At 42.3% G+C, this 22,000-nt stretch overlaps 1 long non-coding RNA gene across 2 annotated transcripts; it reads right to left on the reverse strand.

Annotated features, from left to right (window-relative positions):
* Positions 1-655: 655 nt before the first annotated feature.
* LOC137163737 (uncharacterized) lies at positions 656-16,034 on the reverse strand. Of its 2 annotated transcripts, none has more exons than XR_010922825.1 (4): positions 15,896-16,034; positions 15,592-15,695; positions 4,347-4,465; positions 656-2,781 (listed from the first exon to the last, which is right to left on the reverse strand). It is a non-coding gene; the product is annotated as an uncharacterized lncRNA (long non-coding RNA). The 2 variants fall into 2 exon arrangements; XR_010922824.1 differs by having other exon boundaries at positions 4,347-4,468.
* Between the last annotated feature and the right edge of the window lie 5,966 nt (positions 16,035-22,000).

The following is a 22,000-nucleotide window of genomic DNA, read 5'->3' on the forward strand; positions in this document are numbered from 1 at the left end:
AAACTGATTAACTTTATTCTCATCTGTATGTATATGACCTTCTAACCAATATTCCTTTTTAAATAAATATTAGTTTAGTTAATAAGCATTGGCTTTAAGTGTGTATTTGGGTAAGTTCTGAAATATTCATTGGCCTGGATGGTAATGTGTCCAGTCCTTTGGGATTGGTAGAATTTTTTATTTTTTTTTTTAAAATATGATGGGCAAAGATTTTCAATAATCTCCATCAATGTCCCTAGCTACAACCCTGAACAGTCTTAACTGCAACTGATGATTTAACATGGTTTCTCTAACTGGTAGGGACAGGGATATTTTTGTTGGAGATCCATGCTAAAACCATTATCAATTGTATCAGACATTACTGGCAGCAAAACCTTCCTATGGTCCGGCTAGCATGGTTTTCAGAAAAATCCTCATGCAGACTGATCATAAAACACATGGCAGAACTCTGTTAGCAAACACTTTTGTCACAATGGGCTTGATTCACCCTTCCTACCACAGAGTGTGAGTGTACAAATTTCACCAAGAGGACCTGAGCCTCCACTGTCCTGCACCTAGTGTCATTGATTACACCAGGGCACCCTGTGTGTAAGATACTTTTATACCTTTCCACGTCTGAAAGTTAATAGAACATGCACACTACATGGAAGAATAAATAGATCTCCAGTCCTGCCATGAGAGCTCTATGGGCAGTCCCCTCCCCCCAACAAAGGACCCCACTGGGGTGAATGGAGCTAGCCGATGTGACAGTTCTTGCACTGCTCTCACTATAGGATTGGGGACTTTGGCCAAGATTTTTGAAAACAAGTGTCTAACGAGAACTTCCTAAATCCAAAGGTGCTGACTCTTGCTCAATGAGAAACTCCCACTGACCTCAGGGGGAGCTGCTGCAGCCTCCACATTTTAAAAATCAGGCTACTCATTCAGCTGCTTAAATATGATTTAATAGCCTAACTTTGATTATTTAAAAAAAAAAAAAACCAACAACCCTTGGCTTTTATGCTGTTTGTTTGCATGAACACACATTTCTCCCCCATTCCTCTCTGAAGAGATACAAAAAAAACCAACTGCTGTAAATCAAGGAAAATCCATAACTTGCTTGAGGTGAAACAGCTGTTAGTTTAAGGCTCAACATCTTTGGTAGCACATTACTGCTAGGAAGGGAAAATCTTTTTTGACAAAGTTTTGACCATAAAAATTACAGGGCTTTAGTTAACATCTAAACAGTACCTTCATCTCACTTATAATAAAAAGACAACTTAGCATTTGTATGTCACATCATTGGTTCAAAGGGCTTTACAAACATTAGCCAATTAATCTTATGAAAATGTGTACTGGAGATACAGTGAAATACAGCCCCAAATATGCCTCAAAGGGAAATTGACAACTAATAAAATGTAGCATTTTCCTCCGTGTGAGACCGCAATTGGCTTGTTACATCACAAATATAAAAATCACATCTTTCCTTTTTGCACTCTAGTCTCCAATTATTGTACAAGGGTGTAATTCCTGCTAAGGGTAATTTGGGCTATGAGCAGATTTTGACTGAAGATTATAGCCGGAGTCTCCATTTTCTTACACTTAGGGCTTGATTTTTATTTACACTATTTTCACTAACTGTTCTGGGAATGTAAAGTAGATTTGAAGTGGGCATAAATTAAATTTACCCTCACTTTAAGTTCCCTGCATACTGCTAGAGTGATGTAAAATGGCCTCGGTGTAATTGAGAATCTGATCCTTTGTATCATCATTTATGCTTGTGAAAAGTGGATGTAAGACGCCACCATTTCAGAATGATCGCTCAACTTCCACTTTGTGCTCACATTGCCCCAGAGGGAATGATGGCACAACACACAAAGCAGCAGATAATCAGGACACATGCACCAAATGGCAAAATGTGAATCTGACTTGAATAGGAGCAAGAATGAACCTATGCCCCTTTGTTTTATTACTATTTTTAAATATGTTATTACCAGCAGACAAATAGAGTATTAGTGAATCCATTTAAGTGAATGGAAGTTTCTCTCCCAAGTCACATATTGAAAATATCACTCTCTATTTCACCATAGTGTATCAGTGATTTTCATTCATTTGGGCTTAGCTAGAGTTAGAGCATAAAATCCTGACTGTTGTATTCAGTGGGAGTTTTGCCATTGATTTCAGTAGGTCCAGGATTTCACTCAAAGTCTTTGCATCTGATCCGAAACAAATATTTCCCATTGGATATGGGACTGGCTCAGGTCCTTAACTGAGAAAGCGCATGGGATCATGTAACGACAGCCCAATCATATTCAATAATATGGAACTTTCACATCACAGACACCCTGAAACTCTTCTGCAAGCTGTGTAACTACCGAAGCAAGGGCATGCTGTATATCCCAGCCACACTCTCTGTACACCCCCACTACATTTTTCATTGCACTGCTAAAGCGAACCACATGCGTACGAGCAGTGCAGCCTTCCCAAGCTCCAAACTTCATGAACTTAGTGAGAAAACTGCAAAAAATGAACATGCAGAGATGGCAATTTTCAGTGACTCATGACTAGTTTTGCTTTGATTGAGCTTTCATCAGAGCTCCCAAAATTGGCCATTGTCCTGCCAAATTTCAACTTTCTTCCACCAGCTGTTTCACTGTTACAGCTGTTGCGTTAAGGGGGCGGTGGGGAGATTCTCTTTACAATGGGGAAAGTACTCATGCTGAAACAGCTGGAACGTTTTCCACTCGCCCTTCCCAGAAAAAGGTCACCTTCCGGAAGAAATTAAATCTTCTAAATTTCAGCCTAAAACAGAAAGGGTTGGGAAGGTTAAGTGACAAAAAGGTAAGGCGGTAGAATTGAAACACTTTAACCTTTCTAAAAGAATTTGCAATATAAAGTTGCATATTGTTATTCAAAGATGCTTCAGTTTGTTTTACCATGTGTCACACCTAGTTTGTCAATTATAAAAAAGATAAAAGTATATTGACACTTTCCAGTTTAGGCTACGTATTTATTTTTAAAGTAAATCTGTTTTAATATGATTTTATGTACATTTCCAAAAAAGATGTTTAATAGATTGTTGCCTATAAGATAAGTGAATTCAAGCATAATGCATCTTGCAGAAATTCTATGCAAACAAAGCATTATGACAAGAGCCAGTTGGAAACCAGTACATATTTTTGTTTGTTCAGTGAAAAAAATGAAAAGTGGTTTTATTTAATTTTTTTGTTCTTGGTCGTCTTCAAAAGTTGAAAAAGTTTGAAGAATCAAGAATTTTCAATGAAATTTCTCATTTAAAGAAGGCCATATTGTGCTGAAAATGTATAAATCAGAGTAGTGTGCATGCACACAGCTTGGACTTGCATAAATACACCAGGGAATTTGAGTATTCACCGTGGCAGCGTTTTCAAGGGAATAAGGAGAATATCACAGCTGATATTTCCTATCCCTATGTTTGATGTCCTCTTTTCCCCCTATATAGCAAATATTGTCTGTCAAAAATTCAGAAGTGAATAAGGGCATAACTTATCAATAGTATTACTAGAAAAGATTTTCTTAATTGGAATTCCTCCCAAGGGTTCTGGCATCTAGGCAACTCCACCACCATATTAGAAAGTGTAACATGTACTTCTGCCACTAGACAACTACCCTGGCAACACAGAGTTGGGGTATGTATGGGGCATATATGGTCTCACAGTCAGTCACTCTGCCCAGTTAAGGAATATAGCACTCATGGAGGGAACTAGCAGGGAGTTGTGGCTCCTCTATCCTGGGGAATTTTTGCCTTGTCCCCTATTCAGAGGCATCTGTGCAGCTCTTTGATTACCTAGTTCCTGATCCAAAGCACACTGAAGTCAATGGAAGTCTTGCTGTTGATTTAATAGTATCTGGATTGGGACCCTGCACAGGACCATGCACAAGTGAGTTTGTTGTAGCATACCTATATATCTGCCTGTTATTATAGTGGTTATTTTGAACTAAACCATCTCCCTGATGGCTAAGCAACCAAGGGGAGCTAGAAAACAGGGGAGTTGGTTGGAGGGAGACCTAATAGAATCACTATGGTTAGGAAAGGTGACATCACAACTGCTACTTCTCCACCTGTACCTATATCCACATGGAGAACCTGACCAGAGATGCCTCCACCCAGATCCTGGTGTGGATTTGCAGACACTGTGGCCTGCATTTATCTTTCAGAGATAGCCAGGCTGAGGAGACACTAGTGTGAAAGGTGTCTGGTGGAATCTCTCAGGAAGCAGGTGGGAGAGCTACAAGAGGAGGTGGTTAAGCTGAGGAAAATCCAGGCACATGAGGATTTCAGTGAGAGTATTCATATGGAAACCTCCAAGGCTGAGGAAGCTACCTACCTAGAGAGGGCTGTTGTCATACCACTGTGGTCAGGAGGGTACGGCTCTGCCAGAGGAAGGACACGGATTGCTGGTGATGTCTAGTGGCAGGCAATGCTCCACCTCTGCTTCCACCCCATCTGCTATAGTGAAGAACAGTTATGCAACCCTGGCAATGAGGGATGAGGAATCCCCCCCCCCCCCCCCAAGGTGGGAGAGAAGCTCTGAACACACAAGGCCAGGAGGATCGCAACCACCGCTCCCAAAAGGAAACGTAGGGTAACTGTGGTCAGTGACTCCCTTCTGAGGGGGATGGGAGGCACCCATCTGTCGGCCTGACATGGCATCCCAGGCAGGTGTGCTGCCTGCCAGGGGCCCGTGTCCGAAATGTTATATAGAGGGATTGTTGAGAATCATCTGACCCTCTGAATACAATCCCATGCTACTCATCTGTGTGGGCAGCAATGATACTTTTGAGGTATCTGAGCAGATCAGAAGTGACTACAGAGCTCTGGGAGTAAGGGTGCAGGTAGTGTTCTCTTTGATCCATCTGGTCCAGGATAGGGGCCCCGGCAGAGACAGAGGCGTCCTGGAGGTGAATGCCTTGCTGCACAGATTGTGTCCCTAGGAGGGCTTTGGCTTCCTTGACCAGGGGATGCTGTTCTGGGAAGATGGACTACTGTGCGGAGATGAGGTTCACCTATTGAGGAAAGGGAAGAGTATATTTGGATAGACTGGCTAACCTAGTGCAGCAGGCTTTAAAACTAGGTCCAACATGGACAGGAGACAAAAGCCCACAGGTAAGTCAAAAACATGGAAACCTGGGTGAAGGGTCAGAATCTGGGGCAGGAGGGAATGGGATCATGAGCAAGTATAGCAGGGACAAAGGAGGGACAAGAGGAAACAGAGGGGCAATCAAACCAGTACCTTAGATGCCTGTATACTGATGCAAGAAGTATGGGAAATAAACAGGAAGAACTAGAAATTCTACGGAATAAATCACAACCATGACATAGTTGGTATCACAGAGAGTCTTGGTGGGATAACACACATCTTGAATATTTGTATAGAATGGTACCACTTGCTCAGGAAGGATAGGCAGGGAAAAAAGGAGGAAGTGTTGCCTTGTATATCAAGGATGCATACATTTGCATTGAGGTTCAGCAGGAACTAGGAGACAGTTGTTGAAAGTCACTGGGAAAGGATAAAAGGGGTAAAAACAAGGGTGATGTCATGCACGGGTCTACTATAGACCACCTAACCAGGAAGAGGTTAATGAGGCCACGCGAAAGGTGCCAACTTTTATTTTTATCTGTGGGTGCCAGCAGGGGAGGAAGTTTCAAGGGGATGGAGGAGGACGTGACTAGTCACATGACTCGCATCTTGTAGTGGACCCCCCCTTGCCCATGGCTACTGTGCTGTCCCCCACACCTCGTCCCACTTAGCGGGGAACAGCTCTGTCCTCCTGCTGCTGCATCCCCCCCAGCATGTTTGGCCACTCTCCCTGGTAGCTGGGTGGGGAACCACTTCCAACCCTGGCCCATCCTGGCCCCTGCTCTGCAGTGTAGTGGCTGCCTGTGGGGGCTTGGCTGGATGAGGTGGCTTCCCCTTCCTGCCCTGGGCTGGCTGCTAGGACAAGGCACAAGTGAACTGGAAAGTTGATGGGGGTGGGGAGGGGAAGGGGGCTCCAGTGATTCACTTGGCCCCTACCCCCGGCAGCCAGTCTGGTCAGGGAGGGGAGTCTGCTTCCCCTGGCCAGGCTCTCACAGGCAGCTGTTGTGCTGCATAAAGCAGCGTCCCATCCAGCCAGGGCTGCTGCAGGGTGTGGACTCCAGAGGTGCTGGGCCAGCCTGCGTTCTGGCCAGGCTTGGCCGACTGGCAAGAGCGGGGGATGTGGGGCTTTGGGTGGAAGTGGGGGGGTAACTTCCCTAAAGGGAAGGGGACATGCACACACTGCACAGAGCAGCGTGCAGCAGCGGAGCGTCCCCTCCCAGCCGGAAATGGCTAGTCCTGCACCTGCCTCTGACCTAGCGCAGCCCGGTGGGTGCGAAGTGCCCACTAATTTTTTCTGATGGGCAGGGGGTGCTTCACAGCCCATATCTGGTGATCTGTGAAGCACCATCCCTGAAGGGTGCCTGATCACTGGCCACGCCAGCCCCAACCTAGTGGGTGCTGAGCACTTCCTATTTTTTTCCATTGGGTGCTTGGGCTCTCTAGCCCGCACAGAACTCAGCATCTACAGGTACAGATTATCCAACACATTCTTGGAATGCATGGGAGACAATTTTGTATTTCAGAAAGTGGAGAAAGCAACTAGTGGAGAGACTATTCTAGATTTGATTTTGACAAATAGGGAGGAACTAGTTGAGAATTTGAAAGTGAAAGGCAGCTTAAGTGAAAGTGACCATGAAATGAGGAGTTCGTGATTCTAAGGAATGTTAGGAGGAAAAATAAAAGAATAAAGATAATGGATTTCAAGGCGGCAGACTTTTGCGAACTCATGGAGTTGGTAGGCAAGATCCCATGGGAAATAAGTCTGAGGGGAAAAACCAGCTCGAGAGCTGGCAGTTTCAGAGACATTAAGGGCACAAGAGCAAACTATCCCCCTGTGTAGGAAAGATAGGAACTATGGCAAGAGAGCACCCTGGCGAAAGCAGGAGATCTTCAATGATCTGATATTCAAAAATAGAATTCTACAAAAAGTGGAAGCTAGGTCAAATTATGAAGGATGAATATAAACCCCACCACAAATATGTAGGGACAAAATTAGAAAGACCAAGGCTCAAAATGAAATTAAACTAGCTAGAGACAAAGATAAGAGAACATTCTACAAATAAATTAGAAGCAAGAGGAAGACCAAGGACAGAGTAGGCCCATTACCCAGTGAAGGGGGAAGACAAAAATAGAAAATGTGGAAATGGCAGAAGTTTTCACCAAAAAAGATTAGTAGGGAATCAGACATCTACCATAGTGAATGCCAGTGAAAATGAGGTAGGATTTGAGACTGAAATAGGAAAACAACAAGTTAAAGATTACTTGGTCAAGTTAGATGTCTTCAAGTGACCAAGGCCTGATGAAATACATCATAGAATACTCAAAGAAGCTGACTGAGGAGATACCTGAGCCATTAGCAATTATTTTGGAAAACTCTGGGACAGGAGAGATTAGAGGACTGGGAAAGTCCAAATACAGGGCCAATCTATAAAAAAAGGGGCATTACAGACCTATCATCTTAATTTCAGTACCTGGGAAGATAATGGAGCAAATAACTAAACAATCAATCTGCAAACACCTGGAAGATAAGGTGATAAGGGATAGTAAACATGGAATTTTTTAGAACAAATCATGTCAAACCCAACCTAATAATTTTCTTTAAAAAGGGTAGCAAGCCTTGTGGGTAAAGGGGAAATGGTAGATGTGGTATATCTTGACTTCAAAAAGGCTTTTGATAAGGTCTCCTATAAGCAAACTAGTTATCAGTTGTTCAGTCAAACTGAAAGGGCATATCGAGTGGAGTCCCACAGGGATCGGTCCTGTTCAATATCTTCATAAATGATTTAGATAATGGCATAGAAAGTACACTTAAAAAGTTTGCAGACAATACAAAACTGGGAGGGCTGGCAAGTGCTTTGGAAGATAGGATTAAAATTCAAAATGATCTGGAAACACTGGAGAAAATGGTCTGAAGTAAATAGGTTGAAATTCATTGATAACTGCAAAGTACTCCACTTGAAAAGGACCAATCAATTGCACACACATACAAAATGGGAAAGTGACTGTCTAGGAAGGACTACTGCAGAAAGGGATCTGGGGATTATAGTGGAATAAAAGCTAAATAGAATCAGTGTAATAGTTGCAAAAAAAAAAAAAAAAAGAGAACATCATTCTGGGATGTATTATTAGCAGGATGTTGTAAGCAAGACACGAGAAGTAATTCTTCCACTCGCCTTATCAACACAATATCCAGCTGGAGTAGTGTGTCCACTTCTGGGTGCCACATTTCAAGAAAGATGTGGACAAATTGTAGAAAGTCCAGAGGAGAACAACAAAAATGATTAAAGGTCTAGAATGACCTGTGAGGAAAGATTGCAAAAAGTTGGTTTGTTTAGTCTGGAGAAGAGCATGATAACAGTTTAAGTACATCATCTTCTTTCATATGGCTGGTATAGAGCAGGAACTACAATTTCACCTGAAGATGATTGAGCCAAATGGCTACATCAGGAGTGGCAAAATTTATTGCAGTGATGCCTCCTTCATATTTATAAATTTGGTAGTAGATAGTGATATGTTTGGTGGTCTGTCATAGGGAGCCACACTTGCATTCCAGGTGTCCTTGATTTTCCATTTGTGCATTAAATGTCCACATCTACCATTGTTTGTTCGGATTCAGTTCAGCACTGACCAAGACGTTTGTGGGAGATCAAACTCAGGAACCTTCTGTGTGGAATCCGGCACAAGGTGCTTATTTTTTACGTCTTGTTTAGCCCAATCTGCTTTCTAAGCCTCCTTCTGATCATAGGATGACTGCATGAGGCTGAACAAATAGTCACACAAAGGCTTATGGGACTTAAGGCATTGGAGGGTGGGGCACTGCTGAGGTCTTGGTGGATAGGAAAGGAATCCAGGAAAACAGATGTCTGAGTTTCACAGCAATTCGGTGTATTGGCAAGGGACTGATGTTAAACAAAACAAGCAGCCCTGGTATTGAAGTCAATAAAGGTTCCAGTGATGTACTGCCTCATTGTGTTCAGCAGGGTGTCAATAAGTTGCATATGGCTGCATCTACTCCATACCAGTGCACGATATTCAGCTACTGAATATACAAGTGCCATTGCAGCCGTTCACAGCCGTGATGCTGATGCACCCCATGTTTTATCTGTTGATACTGGACACTCTGAGCAGGGTGGATACCAGTGAGACATGGTATGCCCGATTTGCAGATCAATAAGGTTTAATGTGCAAGGTTTTCTATAAATACACTAGTTAGATACAAAGCCTAATTACAATATATCAAACTCACTAAAGCTGGAGAACTAAGCAGTTACTCAGAAGGCTTTATACAGGAACGGCTTTCCTCAGGAGCCCCGCCAGGGAGTCAGTGGATCCTCTGGTCCAACTGGCAGAACCTCCTGCGGAGTCAGGCGTTGATGGAGCGCTCCTCTTTGTCTAAGTGGTGACCTTCCATAAACAGCCTTCACCTAATTATCTTTCTCTCATTATCATATATGAGAGTTACCTACATTGGGTTTTTACCTTTAACTACATTCCAGTCTCACCATAATAATTGGGGTTGTCAAAACAACATCTGGTGACAGGAGGGATGGAGTAAAAGTATGCCTCTTAGCAATGAAACAGTGCACGCCCAGACGTTCAAGGATAACTTGTTGTTCCCATCACCATTATCTACGTGCAGCTGCAAGCATACAGTATCTGTATTTTGTCTTATGTGCCATAGTATGCAGAAACTGAGACATCTACAAGGTTACTCAGTAGTCCTATCATGTCTGCCAACTGGAAGATGTCATGCTACAGGTGTCAGAATAGCCAAGCAAGCAACTGAAGCTGTGCTAGGCCTGTAGGACAGTGGTCAAGCAACTCAAATTGTACTGAGCCTCCAACAGCTTCTGCTAGCTTTTCAATTATGTTGGCTCTTGTTTTTGTCTTTGCTGCTACCTTCACAAGGTGGCCATGGAAGGTAAGGGTGCAGTTGAGTTTCACGCTGAGACATGGAGTGCAACCATGTCACATTTTTACCACAAAAAAAAAAAAAAACAAAAACAAAAAAAACCACATGCTACTTTCAGTATGATTTTGGCACTCCTATTATCAAGGTGGAATGAGCTTACTATTGGTTTTCCAAGGTTTGGTTTGAGCCTCCATTTCTGGAAGTATTGTTCCATATTCAGAGATATGGAGTTAATGCTCTCTCAATGTCATGGAAGTTTGGTACTGGAATTGTCATAGCAAGATCTGCATATGCAAATTTTGTGATTTAGTTGGAGGCATGTCACCTATGTAAATATTAAAAAGGGTTGGTGTGACTACAGAGCCTTGCAATAGCTGTTTATGGTGTGGGCTGAGCTGGTCTTATTAGCCACGTACACCCAAAGGTATCTATTACTCAGCATAGTCTACAGCAGGCAAAAGGTTTAATAGCAAGGTATTATTTTTGCAAGTTTCAACATCAGGCCCTTAAATCCATGCACTGTCTTATGCAGACAATAGGTCGATAAGTATGACACCAGTCTTTAGTTTTTTCTGATAGCCAGTCTCAATGTGAGTTGTGAGTGCTGGAACTTGGTCACAACAGCTACATTTTGGCCGGAAGTCTGCCTGTTTGACAGAGATGATTGGCTCAGTAAAATGATGAATTCTTTTGAGGATGATATGTTCAATAAATGTGTACGTTGTGCATAGCACAGAAATCGGCCTATAGCTGCCCGCTTCATCATTGGGCTTCCTGAGCTTTGCAATCACTTTTTCATCACTTGATAAACACAGAAGAAATGTACCAGCAACTCTACCAGACACTTGCATCAATCCTCAAGGAGAACCTCCCACTAATCACTATTGATAAAGTAAATGGGAGGTGGGAGGGCGGGACTTGCCACGATGAAAAAAGGGAAGTCTGCAGGCCCTGACTGTATTCTGCTGCAATTTCTCCACCATCTCAACCCCAAAGGACTCCAGTGTCTAGCAATCTTGTACTCTATACCTTAAAGACAGTTCAAGTACAGAAAAGATTGTTAGAAGGAGGGTGAAAAATTGTTCTCCTTCACCTCTGAGGATAGGACATGAAGCAATGGGCTTAAATTGCAGCAAGGGAGGTTTAGGTTGGACATTAGGAAAAGCTTCCTAACTGGAAGGGTAGTTAAACAATTAAATAAATTGCCTAGGGAGGTTGTAGAATCTCCATCATTGGAGGTTTTTAAGACCAGGTTAGAAAAACACCTATTGGGAATAGTTTAGTTTTTACTTAGTCTTGCCTCGAGTGCAATGGACTGGATAGGATGGCCTCTTGAGGTCCCCTCCAGTCTTACATTTAATGATTGTATGGGAATCCCAGACTCAGTGCAGTACTATTGTAGAAAAGGGGAGCAGAGATTTGGAGACCAGCACAAGAGATATTCCTGCACTTCAGTATATAGAATGCTGGGGGTCGATGTGGGTATAGGCCAGGTACATAGCAAGAGTAGGGCTAGTGAGGATCTATAACTAAGTGGAGCCATCAGCCTCTCTCTCCTGTGGAGAGAGAGAAAATGCTGGCTACCAGAGCTACCATAGCCAAAAAAGGGAGCAGTAAGTGCCAGCAAACAGCTCTGCTGCCTTTCTACATTCTGCAAAGAGAATTCCTTATCCCCCATGTTCTACCAACTCATCCCCACAGAAATCCCCAATGCACTGAGGGCAAGCTCAGGAATTGGCCCAAAAATCATATTCTAAAGTATATACAGAACACAATAAATATACTCTTTGAAAATGGGTTTCTGAACTTTTTTTTGCCTGCATCTTCCCACATTTTACCCTGTCTTCTGACCCTATTTTTCCATGGTAAAAGTAAAACTAAAGTGGTCTCCTTTTTATTTTTCTAACCATATAAGATGGTTAATTAAATCCCAGAGAAATTCATCATAAGCCATTTGTGCTCCATGAATGACAGATCTTAAAACACATGCTTCCTTTTAAAAGCTAAAATAAAAGCTATGTCATAGTTTCTCTCCCCTTTTCTTAATTTTGATCGTACTGCCACAGGAATAAATGAGCTTTTGTCTGACACATTTTTGGCTAGCAGGGTAACGTTTTGCTCCTAATGTTTCCCACTAAACATTGTGACAAAGTTATGTGGAAGTGACACTACAATTTGATGTTTAAGCTGAAATTTAAAAAAAACTGCTTGTACATGCATATCTTTATGATTCACTAGACTGTGCAATGAAATCCTCTATTTCTCAGTCAATATTCTATTGAATCCAGACCTACTTTGCCACCTTACATTTGTAGGCATTGCTATCCTAGCAGAAGAGTCAACCATTAAATTGGAACAATTGAGGAACTATTTCTGGATTTTACAGAGATTAGCAAGGCTTACTTCCTGCTATTGAAAGTGTCTCTGCGACATGCTGCGCATTGACAACTGAACAACAGATTGACAGATGCAAGAAATTGCTACATCCCATCAGCTGTTCATTGGATTTCCACAAGTAAATGATCTCTTAAATTTCAAGAAGCTCCTGGGTAATGCTGCCTTGAAGTAGTTACTTGAGTACTGGAGAAACGTGTTCATCAAGCAGTTTGCGCGCACGCACGCACGCACGCACGCACACACGCACGCCCCCCGGGAGCTGCTGCGGAGTGCAGCCACTGCAACACTCCTAAGAGTATTTGTGCATTTCCCACCATCATAAGCCAACAGTGTTGGCAATGCAGGAAGCAGAGGGGAGCTGGGCCATTGTCTCACTTCTTCTCTGGTCATCCATGCATATGCAGCAACACGAACTCTGTGGACTCTTTGCACTTCAGTTTAAATCTTTACACCATCATCATGTATTCTGTATTTTAACAACTATCAAACAGTTAGAAGGAAGGTTGGCTGCACTGGATAGGTGTGCTTGGATATTTTATCTGTGACGAAGGCCTGCCACATTGAATACAATCTGGTAAGACATGCACTGAATGAATCTTTGCACCATGGGAATCCTGCTTCTCTCACTGCACAGTTCATATAGGGAGCATCCGAGTCCATCTCCCTACTTCCCTCATTCCAGTCTCCTGAGTGGCTTCAAACAGCCACATATACAAAAACAAAAAGCTGATCTGCTACATAAGTGTTTTCCTCTTTCTTCCAAATGTACAATTCTTTCCTCCATCTTCATAAAAATAAAATTTTACACTGAACTGAAGTGCAGACCAGGCAATATTGTGTCCTAATTTCCCTGACAGATGTAAGGTCCTTCATGACTAGATATGGGAATTTATACCATGGGACACAGAGCTCTTCCTTCTAGTCCTAGAAGGACCCACGATGGTCACATGTGGGTTGAAGACAGACGAGCAGGACACTCCAAGAGTAAAACAAGCACCCATGAGCAGCAGGGACTTCCCCAGCAATAACTAGGAGCAGCAGCAGGACAGGCAGAGGCCTATCTGTGGTCCCCTACCTGCATGTTCTGACCCCTCTGACTTTCACGGACCCAGACAGTGGATGTCAGCACTGCAGGCTGCTTTTTACAAGTGTGAAAATTACTTTGTGTCTACTGATTAGTTGTTTGCTCCAACTTTATTTCCATCACTTTCCCTTTGCTCCCAGCCTCACTTTCCCTGGCCTTTTCCATCTTTACCCCCCACTTTTCCACTTTCTGCCCTCTTCTCCCCCCCCCAGTGCCCCTATTCCTGTTCCCCTTCATGCCACTTCACCCTCCCTATTAGTAAATGAATAATTGAATACAGTTGTAAGAACTGGAACTAACAAGATGCATGCCCCACGATTGTCCAGACCATTTTGCTTCTATGCTGCAACTCTAACCTTTTTTACTGTAAATGCCTTACAGCAGGAACAGTATCTTCTTATATGTTTTTGCAGTGCTTGTCATAACATGCCCCCAATCCTGATTGGGGTCCTTGGACACTACTGCAAAACAGTTAGAGGAAGATACCAGATGTTGTAATTATTAATATGAGGAATTATTAATGTTAATATGGGAGACCACCAGACACTAATTTAACCATAAATCCCTTTATTAAGCCCGAAGGCCAAATGGTGTTTTACACAATTGCTATAAACCATGGACCTAGTTTTGGAGACTAAGGGGACATTGGCCCCCACAAACTACAAACCTCAGGCAGATGTAGAATTTGCCCCCCTTCCTTCCATGCATAGCTCCATTGGCCTGATGGGAGCTGCCCCCTTAAAAAATAGAAGGGAAACTACACCTGTGCTCTGAACATGCCTCACAGCTTAAAAATAAGCCATCACTACACCAGACCTAGGGGAAACCATCTCATCCTGGCATGCTCCAGCATGATCAGGTAGAGTCTCACAAAGAACCCTCAGATTCATCTCTCTTTTCATACCCTTCAGACAAAAGAGGTCAGAGCCAATTACCACTGTAACTAACAACTAATTTGAGATAGTTCACCCTAGCTTTCAATTTTAGTCTAGGTAAGATTTACATCCTCCTTTCTCCCCAAAGTCTCTCTTCTTTATCTCGTTCCTGCTGACCAGCAGCTTTTTTGTTGCACCTGGGTTCACAGCTAATTACTTTTAAGGAAACACTGGCATGTGGGGTGGGAAGATCCACATTGGCTCCTTGGAAGACAGATTCTTTTTTGGTCTTACTTAAAACCATCTGCAGTCACTACTCTTGGTCAGAGGCCTTTTTAGAAACTTTCCCTTATCTCATTAATTATTTTTTGAAAGACAGCCTCCTACTCCATTCTTTCTGGCCTTATAACATTACATTCAAACCCTGGCTTCTACTTGCTAGTCAGGGCTTCTCTTTACAACATGTTTTCTTAAAGAATTAGTTCTCTCAAGTTTGGTTAATTTCATATTTACTCTGCACGACACTATAAAACTGTGCCATTTTATATATAGAGAAGCTATTTCAAGTCATATTTAGATTCTTAGGTCCCCCATCATACAAATATTTGTGTTTTGAGTAGTTCCATTGATCTGAATGGGGCTATTTACATTAATGATTTACAGTAATGGAGTTAAGGGTACATGTAATTTTCTTTCCCTTTAAAGGTTGTATCTTTGGGCTTGTGGTTGTTAAGGCATCCAGCTTTAGAGATGGAGGAAAACAAGGAATAGTCCCAAGAACATTTTTTAAATCATCTTTAAACATGTCAAACACATTTTCTGTAACATACGTTAAATGTACATATTCAGAATACATGGTGACATTGTGCTGTAAATAATTTGAGCCACCAGATCTTTAGCTGGTATGAAGCAGTATAGTTACACTGAAGTTATGAGCTAGCTCATTTTACACCAACTAAGAATCTAGCCCAAATCAGTTTGAGATTGGAGTGACCTCATCACTTGTTTATGAAGCAGCTATTCCCAATTCATGATGATAAAAGTGTGCATGTGTATATTGTTTTTTTCTAACTTAGATTGTCAGCTCTTTGGGGCAGGGACCATCTTTATGTTGTGTGTGTGTGCAGCACTTAGCACAATGGGATCCTGGCCTGTGATTGGGACTCATAAGCATTGCAGTAATACAAATAATAATATAGCCATCTGTAATGGGGTTGCACCCACCTCTCACAAGCATCCCCTGGTCAAGTGTGTGCCCATCTGCAGTTTCTCTGTGGCTTGTGGTAGAGTCTTCAGCAGTTCAGCCTTCTGGCTGAGTCACACAGGGTCTGTACACAAAACAAAAACTGGTGTATACTATTTAATTGGACTAGCTCAATGCCCTCCATAATGTCCTACAACCCTCCCAGGGCTCAGTCCTTTGATAGTCCAGCTCAGCCCATCACAATACTCCTCAGTGGCCCTTGTCAGGATCAATTCACAGTCTGACCAACAGGAACTGTCTCAGTACCCTTGCTGATCAGCTTACTTTCAAAAGGTTTCTGTTCTGAAGTGAAGCAGCACCCCCAACACTTCTTCCCTGCGGGCTCTTCACCTGACTGTTAGTTATCTGACCTCAGGTCTCCAGCTGGGTCAGTCTCACTTCAACCCTTTCAGCTCCTACAGCCAACAAGAAGCACCTCTTACACCCCTGAACACTACCCTGCAGTGCCTTTTATGTGAGCCTCCTTGGCCCTGATTGGTGCTCCCTGAAGTCTCTTTCCTGATTGGCTGTGTCCCACACAGCCATTCTAGACAGCATGGAGGACCTCTCTACTGCCCTTTTCTGGGGTGGGGTGCAACAGGCCCTTAAGGCTTCCAGCAGGGTTTCAGGGCCTAGTCTATCCCATTACACCATCTTTCTAAAGAGTTGTAAGGCATGAGATTTTTTTAAGATATTTAGGTGCCTAACTCCCATTGGTTTCAATGCAATGAGCAGCTAAATATCTTTAAAAATCTGGCCCATGGTAGTTTGGTGCTTTATGGAAACTTGTGGATACTAAATGATACAGTAAAAAAAAAAAAGAATTGACAACTCTGCTGTGCAGTACCAGGGAAGAGTTAATGTGTCTGATGTATCATTATTTTTTCCACTGGTTCTCTGGGGCTCTTTTTACCATTGCTCTCAACACAGCAAACATTTTCCTCTTCCTGCTATTTATTCTATAAGATTGTGTTGTACAGATACAGCACTTGGCTATAATAAGAGCAACACAGTTCAGATGAACAAGCTTTGTGCTAGGGCAGTCTCCTTCTGCTTAGAAAACTGACCTTACTTTGTATCCTTATGATCTTGAACACCTGAAAGCATGCAACAAGGTTTAACTGTCTCCTTTCAATGGTACACCACTAGAGCAAAAGATGACAGTCTATTTATATACATTTTTCTTTCATTATTTATAATGGGAAATGCACCTATCCGTGGTGAAATAAATAGCAATTTACTCAATAGATTACATAGATTAATGGAAAACCTCAAAGCAGTGTAAGTGGCCTGGTGAAGGAGGGTAGAGGGGGGAATCTAGAAATCCCATTCCTTTTGGCTATTCAAAATTGATCAGCAGCAATTTTAAAAGATATGCAAATATCACACGAGTAAATTCATCTTTCTGCACTAAAAATATGTCAGTCACAGTAACAATGAATGTCTCTGGTTGGATACTTTTTTTTCCAAATTCATTTTGTACTAATTATAGTACTTTATTATGTCATCAAGTGAGAGAAAGCTATCCGTGTACATAATAAATGCTTTAGAGATTGTTACCACAGGTAATATTTGAGAAGCAAATATCAGGGCACCAATTATAGCTTTCTTTTTGCAAATATAGAAATCATTTCACAAAGAGTTATAGTGGACAACACTGGCACACTTTTGGCATTGGAAAATAGACAATGATTTATATCAGCAAATCCGCAGCTAGTGTAAAGGTGCATAGCTCTATTGATTTCAATGGAATTGCCCCAATTTACACTGAGGACCTGGCCCAAAGAAATTACAGATGGAAAAGATCTACTAGATCATCCAATCAACATGACAAGGCAGGAGTGTTCCCTGAGTTATGATTTCACTAATCAAGTTGTAAAAGACCCAAGCAATGGGGCTTTCACCACTTTCCTCAGGAGGCTGATACGCAATCTAAATCCTCTCACTTTCAGGAATTTTCCCTGATATTCAGCATAAAGTTTCCTTTTCTCAATTTCACTCCATTAAATAACTTGAACTGAGCTAATATATTTTAGTTCAGGGAAAGCAATTTCAGGCATTGAGTATTACTCATTGATTGAGATTATAGCACAGGTGCTGCTTGTAGTGCATTTATTGAAAGAAATGGAACAATACAGAAGTTAATTCTAGAAAACAAAATGCTTGGCCTGAGAAAAAGCAGCCTCCTGCATTCTGCAGATCAACAAAATCCCCTGTCCATACCTACATATAATTTAATCTTCACTTCTGAATGCAGTTGGCAAGCATAACTAGTAGCACAGATGTGGCTTTGAATTCCATCCATTTTAGGGTCTTTTGTGCCCTTTTATGTTTAAAATATCTTCACTTGAACATTATTAATTTCCAATCAATTTATATTTGTAAAGAAAGCTTTAACTATTAGCACCAAAGGCTCCAGTTTTTGGAGGAACTTATTTTATTTTACTGTTTTCAGCAGAACATTTGAGCTTTGTGCAGTTAGTCTAAACAGAGCATTGGCCCCTTTCTCCTGCTGTAAGCATTGATAGGATTTTGTAAACACCCAATGTATCTGTTGCTTGTGCATTGGAGAAATTTGAAAAATGGCTTTGAAAAGTTCTGTCTGAATAATTATCTTTACTGTCTGCTGAGGGAACTGTGTGTCATGGCTTAAACCTACAATTGTTTATTTGGTTTACATAGCTTTCTATCTTGTTACAATTAATAATTCTTCTGCTAATTAATTTCACTGTTCTCATTAAAATGATATAATCAAGTCATTTGGGCTAACTACTTAATAAAGTTTATTTGATAGGAAACATCTTTCTAGTGACAGATGATGGGGGAAAAGCTGAAGTACTCAATGCTTTTTTTGCCTCTGTCTTCACAGAGAAGGTCAGCTCCCAGACTACTGCACTGGGCAGCACAGTAGGGGGAGGAGGTGAGCAGCCCTCAGTGATAAAAGAACAGGTTCAGCACTATTTATAAAATCTGAACATGCACAAGTCCATGAGGCCGGATGCAATGCATCTGAGAGTGCTGAGGGAGTTGGCTGATGTGATTGCAGAGCCATTATATTTGAAAACTTGTGGCGATCAGGGAAAGTCCTGGATGATTGGAAAAAGGCATATATAGTGCCCATCTTCAAAAAAGGGAAGGAGGAGGATCTGGGGAACAATAGACCAGTCAACCTCACCTGAGTTCCCAGAAAAATCATGGAGCAGGTCCTCCAGGAATCCATTTTGAAGCACTTGGAGGAGAGGAAGGTGATCAGGAACAGTCAGCATAGATTCACCAAGGGCAAGTCATGTCTGACCAAACTGATTGCCTTCTATGATAGGATGACTGGCTCTGTGAATGTGGGGAAGGCAGTGGACGTGATATACCTTGACTTTAGCAAAGCTTTTGATACAGTCTCCCACAGTGTTCTTATCAGCAAGTTAAAGAAGTATGGGTTGTATGAATAGACTATAAGGTGGATAGAAAGCTGGCTAGATCATCGGGCTCAATGAGTAGTGATCAAAGGCTTGATGTCTAGTTGGCAGCTGGTATGAAGTAGAGCGCCCCAGGTCCTGGGGCTGGTTTTGTTCAACATCTTCATTAATGATCTGGATGATGGGGTGGATTGCACCCTCAGCAAGTTTGCCTCTGACACTAAACTGGGGGGAGTGGTAGATTTGCTGGAAGTTAAAGATAGGATACAGAGTGACCTAGTCAAATTGGAGGATTAGGCCAAAAAAATCTGACAAGGTGTAAAAAGGACAAGTGCAGAGTCCTGCACTTAGAATGGAAGAATCCCATTCACTGCTACAGACTGGGGACCAACAGGCCAGGCAGCAGTTCTGCAGAAAAGGACAGTGGACAAGAAGCTGAATATGATTCAACAGTGTGCCCTTGTTGCCAGGAAGGCTAATGGCATATTGGGTTGCATTAATAGGAGCATTGCCAGCAGATCGAGGGAAGTGATTATTCCCTTCTATTCAGGACTGGTGAGGCCACATCTGGAGTACAGTGTCCAGTTTTAAACCCCCCCACCCCCCACCCCACCAGAAAGGATGTGGACAAATTGGAGAGAGTCCAGCGGAGGGCAACAAAAATGTTTAGTGGGCTGGGGCACAGGACTTTTGAGGAGAGGCTGAGAGTATTGGACTTATTTAGCCTGCAGAAGAGAAGAGTGAGGGAGGATTTGATAGCAGCCTTCAACTATCTGAAGGAGGGTTCCAAAGAAGATGGAGATAGGCTGTTTTCAGTGGTGGCAGACGACAGAACAAGGAGCAACGGTCTCAAGTTGCAGGGGGGGAGGTCTAGGTTGGACATTAGGAAAATGTTTTTCACTAGGAGGGTGGTGAAGCACTGGAATGGCTTAGCTAGGGAGGTGGTGGAATCTCCATCTTTAGAGGTTTTTAAGATGCGGCTTGACAAAGCCCTGGCTGGGATGATTTAGTTGGGGTTGGTCCTGCTTTGAGCAGGGGGTTGAACTAGATGATCTCCTGAAGTCCCTTCCAACCCTTATCTTCTGGTTCTTCTATGATTCTATAATCCTGAATCAATTGTCCTGCTGCTGAATAATTGCAGAAAAAATTCAAGTACAATACCTTCTGTAAATGGGAAAGTTAACCAGACTAGATGTTCTGCAATAGATGTTGCACTTTAATTTCATACCCTACCTTATTCTGAAATAGTTTTCAAGTGTGCACAAACCCTAATTTAGCGTCTAGGTAAAGCAAGGCAAGTGTGCCAACCACTACCAAAATAAGTGTGCTTTCACATCTTTGTTTATGTATAGGACCTAGAGTAAATGCCCCATTTGTTTGCTTTGTTTTAATAAACCAGTGCTAGAAATACAGGATTTTTTTAAACTTCCACTAAGCAATATATTTTCCAATCCATGTGCATGCAAATGGTTCTCATCAGTCTAAACAAGACTGTAAATCTTACTCTGATATGTAAATGTACCCATATAGTGGGGTGTGCTAGTATGTGTACACATATACATGTACCACTATCTTCTTCTGAATGAAACATCAAATGTTCACCCTTTAGTAACTGGTCTCTAACTATATAAGTGCTAACAGCATGACAGCTAATGAAGCTTCTTTTGTAGCTCAAGTTCTGGTGGTCTCTGTTTCTGGAGCGAAAGGTCTTGCTTCATAGAATCATAGAGTTGGAAGGGACCTCAGGTGGTCATCTAGTCCAACCCCCTGCTCAAAGCAGGACTAACCTCAGCTAAATAATCCCAGCCAGGGCTTTGTCAAGCCACAGCTTAAAAACCTCCAAAGATAGAGATTCTACCACCTCCCTAGGTAACCCATTCCATTGCTTCACCACCCTCCTAGTGAAAAACTTTTTCCTAATGTCCAACCTAGACCTCCCCCACTGCAACGTGAGACCGTTGCTCCTTGTTCTGTCATCTGCCACCACTGAGAACAGCCTAGCTCCATCCTCCCTTGAACCCCCTTTCAGGTAGTTAAAGGCTGCTATCAAATCCCCCTCATTCTTCTCTTCTGCAGGCTAAACAAGCCTAGTTCCCTCAGCCTCTCCTCATAAGTCTTGTGCTCCAGCCCCCTAATCATTTTTGTTGCCCTCCGCTGGACTCTCTCCAACTTCTCCATATCCTTTTTGTAGTGAAGGCCCAAAACTGGACACAACACTCCTAGTGCGGCCTCACCAATGCCGAATAGAGGGGAATAATCACTTCCCACAATCTGCTGGCAATGCTCCTACTAATGCAGCCCAATATGCTATTAGCCTTCTTGACAACCAGGGCACATTGCTGACTCATATCCAGCTTTTTATCCACTGTTACCCCCAAGTCCTTTTCTGCAGAACTGCTGCCTAGCTCATCAGTCCCCAGTCTGTAACTGTGCATGGGATTCTTCCTGATGCCATGCATGGTTAAACGGCAACCATGAAACCTGAATCTTAAGTGTCTCAAGGATTCATTGTACCACACTTAGCCACCCATAAAGGTATGTTAAATTTCTGGCCTGAATGACTCAAGTGCATTTAACTGTTTTACACTGTTTTGTCAGAAGTGAAATTCAAATCATCTGAGTAGGAGAGGAACAAGGATATATGATATAAACAAGCTGTGACTGGTCCATATTAAATCTCCTGTTGTTCTTCTCTCCTCTAGGGCATGACTTCTGTTTACAGTCTTTTGGAAGCCAAGCATACATATGCAGATCATGGAAATAAGCTGAAAAAGTTGTTCTTCATTGTGGATTCTGAAGGCAATGAAGCATGAGCATGATATTTATCAAAAAGACGAAACAACACTGCAAGAAAAGCTGACTGATTTACTGTAGTACTTTAACCAGCTAGCGCAGAAGAACTAAGGACCAGATCCACTAAATGGACTTGATATTGACAATGATACTGAGCTTTAAAGGTGCCTAGAAAATCACACAA

This window comes from Emydura macquarii, unplaced genomic scaffold (genome assembly GCF_026122565.2).
Source record: "Emydura macquarii macquarii isolate MOO-44397 ecotype Brisbane River unplaced genomic scaffold, CSIRO-AGI_Emac_v2 contig_2636, whole genome shotgun sequence".
Classification (NCBI taxonomy): domain Eukaryota; kingdom Metazoa; phylum Chordata; order Testudines; family Chelidae; genus Emydura; species Emydura macquarii.